The following is a 13,016-nucleotide window of genomic DNA, read 5'->3' on the forward strand; positions in this document are numbered from 1 at the left end:
CATATTTTTAATTTCCAAAATTCTTTTATGTTCTTTCAGTGTTCCTTTTTTTATGAAATCTTGCTTATGTATCATGAATGTAATATCTTCTTTATTTATCTGAGGAGGTTAATAATCTGTTTCTTCCTTTTTTTCGGCTTGTTTTGGATTCTGTCATAGGTAGGGTTTCCTGAGACTGAGATTTAGGTGAAGGTGGTTTATTGGGGAGTGCCCTCAGGAACAATACATTTAAGGGAGTGAGGGAAGCAGAATTGGGCAGACTGAGAAACTGAGCTATGGCGCAGTTGCATTAGAGGTTTCAGTCAATCTCACTGGGGGGCTCTTGAGCTGGGATGGTTCTTTAGAGTTTTTAGTAATTGAGGCAAGAGAACTAGCTTTTAGCACCTATCCACCTCGTCACTCATCTCCCATCTTCTCCTACCCCCTACCCCCCTCCACATTTCAACCAGGCCTTGGATGTGGGCTGTCCCTGGGAAGGCTCTCCTTTCAGCCATTCAGCTTTGAGTCTTCAGCAGTCAATATTCCCAGCAGCTAGAAGAAAGAATGTCTCAGTCCTTGTAGGGGGATCTGGCAGTGCAACACAGCATCCACCACAGTCTCCATCTATCATGTTAGAAACTTTCCTCAGTTATCTATGATATTTGATTTTCTGTGTTTACGAGTAAAGTGCTGAAAAGTTGTTTAGAAGCTCTGAGTACATGCTGGGACTTGTCAAATGTGAGCTTTACTATAGGATGTTCTGCTGGGTCATTTCATTGGGCTCCCCAGCTATCTATTCTCTTGACTGGTCAGATTTCACAAAGAAGTTTCCTCTGCCTGGAATGGACTACCAGCATTTTGTGAGTCAAGTGTGGAAAGAAGGATGAGGGAGAGATCTCTGTATCTGGTATGCAAATGATCAGTTAATCCTTTTGTTTTCAGCAAGTTACCCCCAACCCTCACCTCTTCCTAGTACATCTCAATTCAGATATTTTTTTTTTAAACCTATTTCAGAAACAAAAAATCCAATATTCTGTCGGTTTCGGGCAGGGAAATTGCCTGGCTGTGCAGAGTTAAGGAAAAGAATAGGGGACTTGACTGCTTCTTAAAGAGATTTCAACCAATCCTCCTATTTTTAGCCCCACCTTCAATCCCATTTCCAGAGTTACCTGATGATGCCAATTCCTGAACCTTTTGGATATTCTGCAACATGAAAGTTTCTTGGTTTTTCCCACTGCCAGCAAAGGATTTGGCTTTCTATTTCTGCTGAGTCAGTATCATTCATTCATCTGCTTTCCAGCTTCCAAAATTTTGTTATTTCTTCCTCTTCCTTTCTTTTTGTCCTTGTTAGTGTATGCCTTTTTAAAAATACCCCTTTACTGTTCATTTTAGGGAGTAAAAATATATGTGTGTGCTTAATCTCTGGCTTACACATTCTCTCACTTAATTTTTCAAATCGGTAGACTATTCTTGTGTTTCTAAAGAAAGCAAGTGTTTCCCCCAGTCCTGTCTCTCAGCTACCCAGTTCCCTCTCTCACTTCCAATCCCAAGCAGGCAATCAATTTTATTAGTCCTTTGTGTATCCTTCACGTCATGGTTTGAATTATCTCCCCCCAAAAATGTGTGTATCAATTTGGCTGCGCCATGATTCCCAGAATTGTGTGGTTGGCCTCCATTTTGTGATTGTAATTTTATGTTAAAAGAGGATTAGGGTGGGATTGTAACACCACCTTTACCCAGGTCACATCCCTGAGCCAATGTAAAGGGAGTTTCCCTGGGGTATGGCCTGCACCACCTTTTATCTCTCAAGAGATAAAAGGAAAGGGAAGCAAGCAGAGAGTTGGGGACCTCATACCATCAAGAAAACAGTGCCGGAAGCAGAGCGTTTCCTTTGGACCAGGGTCCCTGCGCCAAGAAGCTCCTAGTCGGAGAGAACACTGATGAGAAGGCCGACAGAGAGAAATAGCCTTCCCCTGTAGCTGATGCCCTGAATTTGGACTTTTAGCCTACTTTGACTGTGAGGAAATAAACTTCTCTTCGTTAAAACCATCCACTTGTGGTATTTCTGTTATAGCAGCACTAGATGACTAAGACACTTCAAGAATTTCTTTATGTACATTATAAAATAAATATGAATATATATTCTTATTCCCCCTTTTACACAAAAGGCAGCATATTCTACGAGTGTTCTGCACCTTGCAGTTTGCATTTAATATTGCTTGAAGCACTTTCCATATCAATATAAAGCTCCTTCTCATTCTTTTAAATAGCTGTGTTGTATTCCATTTAATCAATCTCCTACCAAGGGACGTTTTACTGATTTCCAATTTTTGTTATAATAAACCTACAATGAATACTCTTAAACGTAACTAATTTTGCATGTGTTCAAGTATATCGATAGGCTAAATTCCAAGAAACAGAACTGCAGGGTCAAGTGGCGTGTGCACTTATAATGTTGATAGGTACTGTCAATTGCCCTCCATAGGGCGTGTACCAATTTTTAATCCCAACAGTGTTGAGAGTATCTGGTTTATTTATTTATTTTCTACTACCACCTCGCTAAGAGTGCATTACAAAAATAATCTAATATGTGAACGTGGTTCTGTAAAATTTAACTTCGCTTTTCTCTCACTATAAATAAAACTTTTCATATGTTTAAGAAACATTTTCATTTCCTTTTGTGTGAATTGTGTTCCATTCTTCATAATGTAGAGTTAAACTTTTTATTTTGGAGAAAAATGGTGTATGTGTGTGTATGTGTGTGTATGTGTGTGTATGTGTGTGAGTGTACATGTGAGCAGAAGTTCAAAGGCATCATTACATTATTTAACAACGAGCATAATTACAGTATCTACAAAACTTATCTCTTGCTACATCTAAAATATAATGGGTTGGTCTTTATTAAGGACAATGGAAATTATTCAAATATGTTATCCATAACAAGGCATGATTTCACACAGAAGAGCATGTCTGGACAGAAGGCCCAATAACACTCAAATTATGAATTCACTAGCCTAGCTTGGAGAAATATGCTTTGAACAATGATTAGTCCACATCTGGGAGATGCTGAAAATAATTGTAGTACTGTGGAAAGAATATTGGACTTAGAATCAGAAGGCAAATTACATGACATTTACCAAGTAATATAATCACTGTCAGCGTTGATTTCCTGATCTGATAAATGGACATAGTATTATCTGCCTCACAGTGTTTGTAAACTCTCTTCGTCATTGAAAATCATTGTGTAAGTTACTTCTAATCAATACAGTTAGGAAGAAGGTAGTCATACAAGTAAAAAGTTCTAGTATAGAGAAAATAATAGCGCTCTCAGAAAAAAGGATATTTGAACCATAAAAAAAGGTAAGGAAGAGATAGGAGAGTACCTGATGCTAAGAAAGCATGTAAAATCAGAAAGCACACAAAAGAATGTCTTCATAACTAGAAGTGAAACAAAAAGACTATATGGAACTTACCCATTTGTGATTATAAACATCATAGTATAAAATTTTTTAATAAAAATTATAAGCCTTTAAATCCCAGACAAAAGCCAGTGGAGTAAAAAACAAAATATACTGAATTGGCAAAATTTAGAAACATGAGTTCTATGAAAAAGACTTTTTTCTGTTCTCTGTGAAGTAATCCTGTAGATATTTTAAATACAAATTAGTCTAAAATAAAGACTGAATTTATATTTTGATTTCATAGTTGTTCTACTGAATAAAGCTTGTTAACTAACAAAGAAAACCTCATACCTTCTCTATGTTTATTTTAATTTTCACTTATATTGTACAAAAATAAAATTATAACATGAGAAATACACTTATGTGGGATACAAAAGATTTTTTTTCAAACAGGTGTATATGCTTTTAAAATATTAAAGATATAACATCACGTAACTGTCATGTGAAATACTGTGCAGATTCAGGTTTTTAGTTGTAGCAATAGGTCCCCCTGGTGGAGCTTTAAAGAATATTTTGTTCTATTTTCTCTTTCCAAATTACTATCCTAATTGAAGTCAAATCAAGCACATTCTTGTTTGAAGAAATGCAAAGAGAAAGGTTTAAGAGAAAAACTGGTTGGCTAAACAAGGAGGTTAGAAGGTCTATGGATTGACTGCCATCTCTTCTACATGAGAATTTGTACTTAATATATTCATAACTGCAGCAATCAAATCCTTTCCCTTGAAAAGAACACCCCCAACGTCCATAAAAATGTACTTGATACAGATTAACAAAATTGAATATTAAACATAACGAAGCTTTTAAAAATTATATTCATAGATTTAAAAAATCTAGCTAATGATTGCCCTTATTGGTCTATATCTATTAATTTATACAAGGCAAACAGCTCTTTGGAGTAGAAAGCACAATCATTATTCGTTGAAAACTCACAAGACTATTACCAAATTAAAATACCAAGAAATACACTTTTCATTGTTAGGTTACACAGGATGATAGCTTAACAATGATATATAATGGAAGAAGTAAGTGTGTGACTTCTATGTATGAATGAAACTGATCTTGATATGAAACTAGAACCACATATCCCCATTCAATTCCATCAGCGGATGCCTACCCAGAAGCACAATCACCTTGAAATAATATGAACTCAGATTTCCTTAAGTACCCTCTTGGAAACTGAGGTTCAAGCAGAGTCATCCCAGGGCAAAAACTGAGATTTACATGATGTTTGTCTTTCTTTAGCTGTTTCCCATACCCTAGAGGTCCTGGGAGATCCCAGAACTTCCAAGATCAGATTGTAGAATTATAAATCACTTAAGCTCAAAGGCTCATAACTCTTCTAGCGATGCTTTTTCTGCCCCCAGTGGTCCAGTTTCCTTCTTCATTTCCATATGACTCCTGACAGCTTCCCCCACATCATCATTAAATGTTTGCTTCCCTAAAGGCTTAGGAACCCTTGAACAGCTAGCAATATGGTTAGTTTATTCCTTAACGCTTAATTAATCAGAATTGTGAGCCACATTTTAAGATACTGTGCCATACATTATAGCAATCCTAATTTTCTTTCATTTCCATGTTCCTAGATTTTTTTTTTTTTTTGGAAAGTAGTACGGGCTACGCCATTGAGCAATTAGTGTCTGAATTAATTTGCACATCAGAAATCTCCACATTCATAGTGAAAGCCATATTCTAAGTCAAGTTCTCTTTTATTCCTAGATCCTCACTTATCTTTTACCTCAGCCTGGGTTCCTGGAACAAATTTCTTGATTACGTGAGAGTAGGTTAAATAATCTGTAGATTAACAATATTAAGGCATAGCTCGGCTGCTAACCGAAAGGTTCGAACCCACCAACCACTCTGTAGGAGAAAAATGGGGCAGTCTACTTGCGTAAAGATTTGCAGCCTTGGAAACCCTATGGAGCAGTTCTACTCTGTGAAAGATGGTGTCGCCATGAGTCAGAATGACTAGACAGCAATGGGTTTGTTTTGGGTTTATATATATATGTGTGTGTGTATATATATGTGTGTCTATATATGTATATATATATAGTGCTGGATGAGTCTCTGGGTGGTGCAAATGGCTGCTAACCAAAAGGTTGGATGTATGAGTCCACCCAGAGGCACCTCAGAGGAAAAGCCTGGTGATCTACTTCTGAAAAATCAGCCATTGAAAACTCTATCGAGAATCAGTTTGATGGCAGCTGATATAGTGCTGGGGGTTGGGTGGGTAGAGGGGTCTCCTGCAGAATAAGGAGGGGCTGCTTTAATTTCCCCACCCCCACTTCATCCAGAGATGCTTCTCAGTTAACTCTGCATTTCTCCTCTAGTCCCATGGGTGATGGGTTAGAGGGGACACCAAACCTCCTAAGGGCAACAATTAGTGACGGGGAGATGAGTCTTGTCTGGGTTTCTGCTGTGTTTTAATCAGTTCCTCTAAAAACTCTTTCATCTGACCCCAAATAACTGAAGTAGACCCTGTATTTGTCTAGTCTTCTTCCCATCTCATTTGTGATCTACTGTTTCTAATTTAAATCTTACTGTATCTGTGCTTCTCTGTTTGCTATAAATCCTTTTTGGAAAAAAATGAGATGCAAATTATAAATAGAATAGAAACTAAGACCTCTTTTTTAAAATTTGCCTGTTCTATCTCTTCTTCACATGAATTAACCATTTAGAAGCAGAGACCCTAACAGCTGTTAGGAATCAAGATGAGCTTTTTGAAAATAACTTTAAAAAAAAACTTTTGGTCTTAATAACTTAAGTAGAGATATAATTATGATTTTAAGTTTATTTCAACCAAATGTTGACTGTATATGATTTATATAGTTTTCCAGTTTGAGATGTCCTAGGCTCCTTAAAAATAAATTTCCTTCAAAGAGACTGAACACTTGGCTTGCTGATCTGCTTATGAATACTCCAAAGAAGAAACCAATCTTCGTTTAGAATTAGTTATTGTTAGGTGCCGTTGTTGACTGCTAACCAAGAGGTTGGTGATTTGAACCCGTTCAGCTGCTTGGGGCAGGGTGGGGGGGGCGGGGGCGGAGACTTGGTGATCTACTTCCAGAAAAATTACAGCCTAGAAAACCCTATGGGGAAGTTCTACTCTGACACATGGGGTCGCTATATGTTTAGAATTTACCCCCAAGCAACATCCAGGGTATATCCTAGAGTCCCCTAGAGGCCCTGGATGTTACAGAACTTTCAGGATCAGATTGTAGAACTATAGGTCACTTGGACCCACAGGCCAATAATTCCAACTACAGGACAATCCTAATTATAATAACTTATATTTTAATATAATTTTGCAATTCACAAAATATTTCCACAAGTTAATCTCATTTAATTTTTTCAAAAACCAAATGAAGTAGAACAGATTTTTAATTTTTTAGTTTCTTTCACAGTCTTGATTTTTGCTTTTTTTAAATCTTTACTATGGCAGTGAAGCCAACCAATAAGATTTGAACAAAGTTTTCTTTTACAAGGAAAATTCTTAGAATCCAAAACTTGATGCTATATTTTCCCCCCTCTGAGGGAGTTACTTTGTTTTTATTGCCAATGTTGAAAAATTTCCTACTATCCCTAGGATTTTGATTAGCATCAATTATCTCCCAGAAAGACTGGTATAGAAAAAGTCTCCTGGAAAGTTTAGTTTTGGCCAGCTACTTCAGATTTAATTGAACACTTTAAATCTTAATAGAAAACAAAAGAGAAAAATGTAGATCTTGTTTGGCAGGGACTTTAAATGCACGTACTATCAAGACAAGCAAAATTGCATATTTTCTATTGAAAGATTGCCTCTCAGTAGGTCAACCCCAAACCTTTAACATGTTAAATTTAAGGAGGTCCCCAATGGTAGGGAATACAATTTGGAAATATTTGCATCACTTAGCATTTAGCTGATGTATGTTGAGCGATTTTTACTCTGAAGAGCCGTTCATCAGTAGCAGGCTTTCATCAGTAAGTCACCTAAATTCACGTTCTACAACAGTACACGTTTTCTTGCTGTCAGGCTTACATGGACCTTTCTGAAGATCTTGGGGATAGACAGTTCATGGTAATACCACACGGTGAAAATGATCGCTCTTTTCAGAGAACGCAGCGGTGTGTAGGACAAATGTTACAAGCATATTAAAATTAGAAATGTTGGACTCCAGGGATTCTAGTAAATATCCCTGATTTCTTTTATTGTGGAATAAAGAAAACTCATTTTGAAATATCGCTAATGAAGTATAAAATGGAGGTAACCCTGCTGATCTTTAATTCTATAAAATGTCAGTAATTTTCCTAAAATTATCATATGTGATGGTTAAGATTGTCTGTCAACTTGGCTGGGCCATGATTCTCCATGTTTTAATGTGATCACTCCCATGATTGAATATACTGTGAATAGCCAATCAGATGAAAGGGAATCTCCTTGGGGGTGTGGCCCACATCTGTATATAAGCGGACGTTCTGGCTTTTTGTTCTCTCTGGATCCTGCGGCTGCTTCCTGTTGTCTCATCTCCCGTTCTCGGGACTTGAGCTGTCAGCTTATCTGCCGAACCTGGGATTCGTCGATCTGCACAGCCTGTGAGAGGGAGCCCTGCTCTCCGACCTTCCGATCTTGGGCTTGCCAGCTTCTGCAGCTGTGTGACTTGGGAGAGGCCTCTACCCTGATCCACAGACTTGGGACGTTCTAGCCTCTACAATCGTGTGAGCTGTTTCCTTGATATAATCTCTCTCTATATATATATTTATACACTTTACTGGTTTTGCCTCTCTAGAGAACCCAGCCTAAGACATCATATAATGAAAAAATATTTTAAATATTCTCTGGATAGCACAAGATTTATAGATAGGTTTCCAAGTTTCAGAATATAATTTGGATTATCACAGACAATAGATAATATTAATTACACTTGATATTTAGAGTACACACCACAAAAGTTAACTCTAATATAAATATATTATTATCTCAGATAAATCAGAGATTTGGTTTTACTAGTTCTAGATTTTACTTGGCAATATCTCATAGTGTCTAGGATGAAGTTTTCAATGAATGTTTTAACTACAGGGTGACAAATGACTGAATTCAGAATCAGGAAATGTACACAAGTTAACATACTTTAACTGAAAACCTATTCCAATTGAATGGATGAGCCTAGGCTGTTTAACCAAGATCTCCAAGGCCCAAATAAGCTCTCACCCAGATAAGTACCGTATTTCATCACAAGAAATCCTGCTTGTAACCCAAAATCTGAACAATTCTTAATTCTACTATTAAAATAATCTGTACCGACCTTCTGACAAATGCATCTTCACTGAGACCTAAAGGAGCTTGGCAGGTCCAAGTCCATAAACTTTGCCCCCAAACACCTCTGGCTTGATCCCTTAAGGATCCCCCACACACCCTTTTCTTAGGCCATATTCCTACTAAGAATTTTAAGAGCTCCTTCCTCATTCAAGGAGTTCCTACAGTAAAATCTCCTCCACAGAAGTTGGTTGGAAAAAAATGTTTTCCTAAATGTTACTCTCAAAATGGAAATCTGTTGCGTCTTAACTACTCGATAACATGCACTTTTTCAATAAGTATTTGCTGAATACTGTATTTTTAATTAATGTATTTCTTTTCCAGATAAATCTACTTTTCAATGTGTTGCTTCTGTGACAATACAAATATAGTCTTTTAAGATTGTTAACTTCTGAAGCCTGACACCAACTAGCAACTCAGATGGAATGAAACATAACACAATGCCATACTAGATTAACCATAAATGTTCAGCTTTTGCTGCTGAGCTTCTGAATCCCCAATTCTACCAGTTTTATGTTCTGTAAAGTTTCAAAGGTCTGATCCTTTACATCTTAGGTTAGTCTATAAAAGTCACTGTAAGGAAACAGTGGTTATAAGAGTGAGCTCTGGAGTCAGACAGCTTGGGTTGAAATTCCAGTTTAGACAGTTATTATCTGTTACCTTGAATAAGTTTCTTAAACACTCTAAACTTCGGTTTCCTCATGTGTAAAATAAAAATAATCCAATACTATTCTACCCCCAAAGCTAATAAGGATTAAATATATAACATGTATAACTATGTATGTGTGTCTGGAATACAGCAAGCCTTCAATGTTACTAAATTTTTAAAAACTTTTTTCCCTTATAAAATTTAGCTGCAGAATACATACAATATTTAAGAAAAAAAAAACCTATTTCTATATTCATATGAGTGCAAAGGAAACAGGTTGAAATAATCTCTGGGTTGCCATTCCCACATCAGGTGATTGTCCCACTTTGCCTAGGACAGTTCTGATTTATACCTGTTGTCTCAGCATAAATAATATCCCCCAAGCCCTTTCACTCTCAAAGATAGCCTGGTTCAGATGATAAATTATATGATCAGCTATTAAGCTATTTTTTTCCCCCAGCTCTAAACAACTATTCTATACTCAGCTTTGTAATACTGGGGCTGGGACTGTGTAAACTACATTTCTTTTCCCTGAAGTTTTGTTAGGCTCCACTAATTACGAGGGACTGAAAGAGTTAGGAAGGCAGGAGAGGAAAAGTCTTGCTGTTCCCAGTTGGCCTGCAGTTTCTATCAGCATTCCCAAGGTAACAGCTCTTCATTCCAGCAGTGGCACTTGGTTCCACTCTCTAGCTTTTTCTCAGCATTCTTCAAACCAACTTCTTCATTCCCCATCAATACTAGCATCATCAAGCAATGCTTCCTTTTCCTTCTCAGACGTCTGAGTCCCTTTTCTGCCAGACCTCTCCTCCAAGATTCTAGTTTCTAGTAATGTCTACCCTCTGTTCCTCCAGCCCTAGGAATGGAAGTACTGCAGTTAACAATTTCAGTGTTCCCGTTCTTTTTTGGTTCTCCAGTACCAATTTAATCCATTCTTTATAGTATACTCTGTTAAAATATCTAGTTGTGCTCATTCTCCTGTCTGCACCTTGACTAATATATTAGTCAGAGAGAAATGGGACTGAGAGTAAAAAAAAAAAAATTACTTTTATATACTTTATGTATTACTATTACTTACATAATTTAAATTTAACTACATATTTTAAATGGTTTTTGAAATTCTTTTGCCTTCTTTACATTGGTCTGCAGAACACTGTAAATAATTTAAGAACATATCATTCATTATACAGTTATGGTCAACTGATTTTCAATAAGGTTGCTAAGTCCATTGGGGAAGGCATCTCTTCAATGATGCTGGGAAAATTGGATTTCTACATGCAGATGAAATAGGACCCATGCCTCACTCCATACATAAAAACAGATTCAAAATGGATCAAGGACCTAAATGTCAAAACTAAAACCATAAAATTCTTAAAAGAAAATGCAGGGGCAAGGCTATGGGACCTTTTTTAATGATGCAGTATGAGATACGACAACAAAAGCATGAGCAGCAAAAGACAAAATAAATGGGACCTCATAAAAATTAAATACTTTTGCTCATCAAAAGACTTTATGAACAAAGTGAAGAGACAACCTACAGACTGGGAGAAAACTTTCAGGAACCATATATATAAAACTCCAACAACAGAAAGACACTCAGTCAAAAAATAAGCAGACAACTTGGACATTTCACCGAAGAGAGTATCTAAATGGCCAACAAACACGAGAAGATGCTCATCATCATTAAAACCAAAACCAAACCCACTGCCATCAAGTTGATTCCGACTCATGCTGACCCTACAGGACAGAGGAACTGCCCCATAGAGTTTCCCAAGGGCACCTGGTGGATTCGAACTGCTGACCTTTTGGTTAGCAGCCATAGTTCTTAACCACTACGCCACCAGGGTTTCCTCAATGTCATTAGCCATTAAAAAAAACAAACCAAACCCACTGCTGTTGAGTCAATTCCAACTCATAGCTACCCTAGTAGGTCAGGGTAGAACTGCCTCATAGGGTTTTCAAGGCTGTAACTTTTACAGGAGTAGGCTGCTGCATCTTTCTCCCGTGGAACCGCTGGTAGGCTCGAACAGCTTACGTTTTAGTTAGCAGCTGAGCTCTTAACCACTACACCACCAAGGTTCATTAGCCATTAAGGAGATGCAAATCAAAACCACAACGAGATACCACCTCCACCCTATGAGAATGGTAGTTATAAAAAAAAAAAAAAAGTATTGGCAAAATTGTAGAGGAACTGGAACCCTCATCCACTGCTGATGGGAATGTAAAATGGTACTGTGGAGAAGTGTGATGGGTCTTCAAAGAGTTGAACACAGAACTACCATATGACTCAGCAATCCCAATCCGAGGTATATACCCAGAAGTGAAAGCAGAAATGCAAACAGAAACCTGTAAACCAATGTTCATTGCAGTACTTTTCACAACAGCCAAATGGTGGAACAATCAAAATGCCAATCAACAGATGAATGGATAAACAAAATGTGCTAAATACATACAACGGAATATTACTCAGCCATAAAGAGAAATGAAGTCCTGATTCTTGCTACAACATGGGTGAGCCTAGATAATGTTTTGCTAAGCAAAATAAGTCAGTTCCAAAAGGACAAACACCATATGATCTTATACGAAACAAGCAAATATATAGAAACCAAAGATTATTAGTGGTTACCAGGGGTGGGGGGGGAGAAAGAGGGGGTTTCTGCTTAGGAAGCATTGAATTTATGTTAATGGTAGTGTAATGATTTGGAAAAGGATAGGAAGAATGGTTGCACAACTTGAAGAATGTAATCAATGTTACTGAACTGTACATGTAGAAATTGAGATGGTGTATTTTGTTATGTATATTGTCACCACAATAAAATTAAACACACACACACACCATTAATAAACCTCCAATAGAATTTACTTCCAGAGACTATCATCAGATGACTTACGGAGTTGAGACCATAGCCTCAACTCTCTGTGACAAAAAGTAGCTTGGAATATTGCTCCAATAAAGTGGTAGATGACTAGCAAGCCTAGATTTTATGCGTTTTATTTGTAGTCCTCATTTTGCTGGAAATTAATATATTTTGTGATCATGACAGATAGCAATTCATCAATAAGGGTGACTTTTAAATTTCAAATCCACTCGACCTGGATATTATTACTACTGCAAACACTGATTTCACATTCAAAATTGAAGTCTTATTCTAGGCTCACAATTAGCTTGCTTTCTAGAAAACTATTTGAAATGTCACCACTGTTGTATTATTTCCTACTGAATTTTCTTAAATTTTGAGTGGAAAACTTTTTATGTAATACTCTGGGAAGCTCACAACAGTTAAACTGCCTCAAATTATACTGCACTTTAAAACATGAAGTCTAAGGGAAGATCACTGAAATAGATAACCTAACTCTCTTATTGGGAGAGCCCATACCCCCAGCTTATTATTGAAGGATCGGAATAGGTACTGTTTCCCTATGATTTATCTCCCATAAACCTCATGTTCCTCACTAACATACTCCTACAAGGCAGAAGAGCCCACCAATACCTGAAAAGTCTGTCTACTGTTTCCCAGTGAATCAAAAAATGTTCCTCTATATAGGTAAAACATAACCTTTGTTTCTGTAGCTTACAATTTTCTATTTTAACCACTGTGACATTTAATTGAGTGACAATTATCTTAGCAGATCAAAATTC

The sequence above is a fragment of the Trichechus manatus genome, unplaced genomic scaffold, assembly GCF_000243295.1.
Source record: "Trichechus manatus latirostris isolate Lorelei unplaced genomic scaffold, TriManLat1.0 scaffold00032, whole genome shotgun sequence".
Classification (NCBI taxonomy): domain Eukaryota; kingdom Metazoa; phylum Chordata; class Mammalia; order Sirenia; family Trichechidae; genus Trichechus; species Trichechus manatus.